At 36.8% G+C, this 6,000-nt stretch overlaps 1 long non-coding RNA gene across 4 annotated transcripts in view; it reads right to left on the bottom strand.

Moving 5' to 3' along the window:
* Positions 1-285: 285 nt before the first annotated feature.
* LOC128234665 (uncharacterized) overlaps positions 286-6,000 on the bottom strand; it is a 36,095-nt gene continuing 30,380 nt past the window's right edge. For 3 of the 4 annotated variants that reach the window (XR_008260994.1, XR_008260996.1, XR_008260995.1), the window contains exon 13: positions 286-2,089. This is a non-coding gene — a long non-coding RNA (uncharacterized LOC128234665). The remainder of the gene's footprint in view (positions 2,090-6,000) is intronic. The other variant, XR_008260997.1, reaches the window with a different exon arrangement.

Raw genomic sequence — 6,000 nt, 5'->3', positions numbered from 1 at the left:
CATGGCAACCAGAGTTCTACATGTAACCATTTTTATTGAAAGGAATCAGGACAAGGACCACCCAAGGAACATTCCTGTGAAGTTTGGTTAAATTGACCCAGTGGTTTAGGATAAGTTGTATGAAGGTAAATATTGATGATCGACGGATGGACAACGGACAAACACCCTATCACAATAGCTCACGCAGAGCACTTTGTGCCCAGGTGAGCTAAAAAGAAACACAAAGAAATTACAAACAGTCGACTTGTATATTCAATTATTGTTTAATCTGTTTCAGTGCTAGGATCAAGTATGTAATTATGGTTTACACAATTAGGTCCTTTAACTTTTCAGCTGTCACTTATTTTCACATTTTACATAATTTTATATATTAAAGTAACAGACTTGTATTCAATTATGTAAACATGTATATATATATGTCAGCATTTGACCACATCCTTCAAGGCCGCTTGATGTCTGCATTAACACTAATTTAGTTTATTTAAATAAGAGGTTTACTTTGATGATTGCGTATGTGACGTTTTCCGATAAAGAATGATCTGCTCATCCAGTAGGGCTCTGAAATTAAGCCTCTTTAAGCTTAATGGGGCAAAACTCAGTTTTCCTTAGTTTATAACTTGACCACAGCACACCTGCCTTCATTTCTGTCAGAGCAATTGGAGGTACATTGTTAATTGTCTATGTGCAATCACAGATGAAAGTTGGTCTCCCTCACTGGTTGTGTAGAAGCTGTTGTCTTAAAGATGGTCACTAGGACCGTCCATCTGTCCATGAACTGCTGTAAGGTGTGGTCATCTACAGTCATCCAGGAGACACCGTTCTGGCTGGGCTCCAACCACCTGGTATAGAAAACATGGTCTATCACATTTCACAGTTGAAAGTAATGTATAAACATGTAAGTTGTAATATAACGCACGAAAAGAAATGGTACTGTATTTTTATGCTCTTTAAATACTGGTAAAAAAAACTCATAACAGCATACTGATCTGTGCATGAAGTTGATGTCATTTGTTTAACAGTAAGGTTAAAAGCATCTATTTCTATTTTCTTTTTTCGAATTGTTTTAACCTCAGAAGACAGCGAAACCTAGCAGAAGGTACAGCAAACATCACATAATCATCAGGCTTTTAGTGCTTAAATCTAGAAATTAATATTCAACCAAGACTGTACTTCTGAATGGCAGTAAAAAAAAAAATAAGTGCTCTGAGAAACATAGGTTTCATAGCAACACTTCTCCCATTCTAGTGATTTAATCCATTTAAAAATCAGCATTTAAGACATGAATGGTAATCAAGAGCTCAATATTCTTAATTATATTCTTATTTAGCATGTGTAAAGATACATACTTAGTCTCAAACATTCCAGACAGTCAATGTACATTCAATTACATAGGAAGAAACATAAGTTTAAAGTTTATGACAATTCCAACAGTATATAAATAAAAGTAATGCATGATGATGTCAGTAACGCCAAGTCTATTTGTAGAATACCTTGTTTGAGTTATTAAGCTGTAACTTGGATAAATAAAAAACAATACCTGGATAAATCAACTATGAGTGTCTCAAATTTGAATCAGTGATGGGTGAAATACATGTAATCCGTGAGACTGTCTTTAAGCCTGTGACAACAGGGGTCCTTGCCTTTAAAGTGTGTTAAGCAAGAATATATAACTCCATGGTATTTGCAGGATAGCTCCCCCAACTAGAAGTATTATATTGGTGATAATAACAGACAAAATATTCCAATCAAGAAAATACAATTTAAGTGTTTAGTTCATAATATAAGTTCTGTTGAGTTCATTGGTCACAAAAGCTGATAACTTAAAAAATCATTGCCAAGTACATTATCTGGATAGAAACCAACACTGGGGCCATGAGCAATTACACCTGTTGGAGATAAAACCAACATTCACCATCTTATCTTCTTTGACACAATACTCAGCCTGTATATATATGTAAACTATTCTATACCAGTCGTCCGCTGCCTGCCTGGCATGTGTACAGTTGTCTAGGGCCTGGTTGGTGCAGGAAATCTCCTGTAACCATGGTAATGTCTGTCGTAACTGTTGACTGTCACTCTCACGTGCAATCTGCAGGAAATATATTATTAACATTAACAAAGTTTTGTAAACTTAAGATGTGAGTAATGTCATTACTCACATCTTAAGTTTATAAAACTTTGTTAACAAACAAGAGCACTAGAGTGGATCAATATTCAACTAACAAGAGCTGTCACAGTATGTGACGAATGCCCCCGATTGTGACATTGACCTATGAACAAGGTCAGTACATGAAAAGTTGATCTTGCCTTTACATGTCAAATACATATGGCAAGTTATTTTAAATTGCCTCTAAACATAAACAAGAGTGACACTCACAAAATACGCCCATCAATAATTTCTTGGATTCTAAGACAACTTACTGTCACATTGGCCCTTTGAGAAGCAAGCTTTTCAAGAAGCAAAAGATTTTATAGCTACAAACATTTTCAGCAAGTTTGGTGAAGGTCAGATGAGAATTGTTCAAGTTAGAGAGTAGACAAAGCTTAAATGGCAAGGGCAGTAATCATGAAGTGCTTCGGGGCATTTGGCTGATTATCATACTTGACCGATTTATTTTACCAACAAATATTTTCAGCAAGTTTGGTGAAGATCAGATGATAACTGTTCAAATTAGACAGTGGACAAAGCAAAAATGGCAAATTTTGACCAATTCAAGGGCCATAATCCTGAAGAGCCTGGCTGGTTATAGAACTTTGCCAAGAATATATACCAACAAACATTTATAGTAGCAAGTTTGGTGAAATTCGGATAAAAACTGTTCAAGTTTGAGAGTAGACAAAGCTAAAATGGCCAATTTTGATAAATTCAGGGGGCCATAACACTGGAGTGCCTAAAGCGATTAGGCTGGTTATCGAACTTGACCTAGATATTTCACCAACAATCACTTTCATGAAGTTTGGTGGAAATTGGATGAGAAATGTTCAAGTTAGAGAGCGGACAAAGCTAAAATGGACAATTTTGACAAATTCAGGGGGCCATAACTCTGGAGTGCCTAAAGCGATTTGGCTTGTTATTGAACCTGACCGAGATATTTTACCAACAAACACTTTCATGACGTTTGGTGGAAATTGGATGAGAAATGATCAAGTTAGAGAGCGGACAAAGCTAAAATGGCCAATTTTGACAAATTCAGGGGGCCATAACTCTGGAGTGCCTAAAGCGATTTGGCTGGTTATCGAACTTGACCTAGATATTTCACCAACAAACACTTTCATGAAGTTTGGTGGAAATTGGATGAGAAATGTTCAAGTTAGAGAGCGGACAACATTGTGGAGCCGCCCGCCCGCCATGGGTGTTCCCATAATACGGCCATCGTAAGATGGGCGTATAAAAAATACCACCCATAGTTGACAACCGACACTGTTACATACTTATATATGCAGCATTCCATTGTGAATAAACACCCAAGTGTGACCTTGACCTTTTAGATAGGGACACGGGTCTGTCATGCGACACGTCGTCTTGGTATGTGGAACACATGTGGCAAGTTATTTTAAAATCTGTCCATACAAGGGAAAGTTAGAGCCTGGACATGACAACCTATACTCTATGTCCTTATATGCAGCACTCAATTGTAAATAAAGACTAAGTGTGACCTTGACCTTAGAGGTAGGGACACGGGTCTTGCACGCGACACGTCGTCTTGGTATGTGGAACACATGTGGCAAGTTATTTTAAAATCTGTCCATACAAGGGAAAGTTACAGCCCGGACACGACAACCTATACTCTATGTCCTATATGCAGCACTCCATTGTGAATAAAGACTAAGTGTGACCTTGACCTTTGAGGTAGGGGCACGGGTCTTGCACGCGACACGTCGTCTTGGTACGGTATGTGGAACACATGTGGCAAGTTATTTTAAAATCTGTCCATAATGCCTGTTACACAGAATAATGAAAGAAAGCAAAATTTTCATGATGATAATTATGATTTTCCTTTATGCTACAATTTACACTAGATAAGTATTTAGTTGAAGTTAATCGGAAACAGAAAGCAGACATAACTTTTGAACATGAAAAAAAACAAATTAAGGCCAGAATAGTTAATGCCATGTTAATGTAGTTACATACCATGGTAGCCGAAGTCAGTGTATACGAACTTGATTTATTCAAGAATAGTATGGAAGCATTAAATACAGGCCTAGTTTAAATATTCTTCAAGTGACAATTCCGGGTATCGCAGAAAGTTAGTGTAAGCATTTGTATTTCATGAAGATACATTAAAACAGCAAATATGATGTTTATATAATGTATATGATAAGTTACGGGGCTAGTAGGTGACACGATATGGGAAATACAGGGCAAAGGAAACCATATCAGTTTGGAGTGAAGTCTGAACCCGAATATATAGTTTCCTTGGCCCTGTATATCACAATTCGGGTCACCTACTAACCCCGTAACGTATATGTCACGTCGACAACATGTTTACATGTATATGTTTCATTTATTCATCGGAATATTCATCGGAATCGGAAAATAGACGCCATTTTGGTACGATATAAATTTGGTGACCCAAGATGGACAAATATGGGGTCACGCGTGATCAGTCCTGAACCAATGGCATTGCGTCATTTATGTTGGAGGCTTGATATATATATATGAGGTAGCTGGATGCTAATATAATTACACCTCTAATTTTTCCTTCTTTCGAAATGAGCATAACACAACGTTGTTTATTGGTCCTAATTGTTATTGCCGTCTGGTGTCTGTTCTCTGTTAAATGAATATTGCTCAGCCAAAACACAACCATTACAGCCCCTTTTCTATGAACAATTCCCTTAGTTAGCGATTAGCGATTAAACAACAAACAGGAAATATAGCACCCTGCTGTGACACCAAGGCAATACATAGGGAATGCACAGCTGGAGATTAACAAGCCAGACATTCCTTAAACTAAGCCATATTTATGATAAAGACTTGATGAACTATAATATTCACAATAAATTTTTCAATTTTTCGAGACTTTTGATACTTGAGGTTAAAGCTTAGAGCACTGTAAGGAAACGCCCACGATTTATGGGGGGTTTCATTGAAAAAGGGGCATAACTCAATTAGTAACAGCAGAGTTATAGGCCCTACTTAGTATGGCACATTGTATTGACATCCAATGTTATACAGTTGAAACTCGTTGGCTCGATATCGCAAAGATCGATATCCTCGTTGGCTCGAACCTGATTAAAAGGACCGATTTGTTTTACTCTATGTTTATACAAATTTTAAGCAAATGGGTCGATATCTTGAGGGTCGATATCTCTCCATGCTCGATGTCATTTTCACGGTCCGTAGTAAGAACTTCACACTTTGTTTTGTTTGCTTTGCTCGATGTCATTTTTGCGAGATCAGGTATGAATTTCACACCTTGATTTGTTTGCCTGACTTAATGATCATTAAGCTGAGGCGCTGATCGATTAGATTTGCTTGATTGGTATCAAAATTATTATGAAAATTAAATGATTAAACAGTTTGAGCAAACATGCTTTCACTTTAATTTCAGTCTTTAATTGGCCAGAGTACATACGTCAAAAGTATACATTTCATGTATAATTCTCAATGCATTTTGATAAGGCGTCTTCACATAAAAATACTGCGCTGAATGTTTCTCCAAATGGAAGAATTCATACAAATATCAAATGCTGAGCAATCTAGAGAAGGACCCAATACAACCTAAGCTATTCGTATGTGTTCTTAACTCAGTGTAAAGATTGCTTGTATATTGTTTTTATATGGATGGGTTTATATTTTATTGCGTAAATAAATGATTTCATAGTATCAAATGCGGCATGTTGTGAACTGTACGAAGTGTGTACGGCAATAAATACTCTTGCAGATATAACGTAGCAAATAACAAACGAGGTTAACAAGTCTTTCTTTAACGCATTAAAAAATACACATTTAATAAGCAATCCCGCTTGGCTCGATATTCTCGAGGCTCGAAGTAT

Source organism: Mya arenaria, chromosome 5 (assembly GCF_026914265.1).
Source record: "Mya arenaria isolate MELC-2E11 chromosome 5, ASM2691426v1".
Taxonomy (NCBI): domain Eukaryota; kingdom Metazoa; phylum Mollusca; class Bivalvia; order Myida; family Myidae; genus Mya; species Mya arenaria.
Note: the sequence above shows the minus strand (reverse complement) of the source record. Positions and strands in the feature narration are given on the sequence as shown.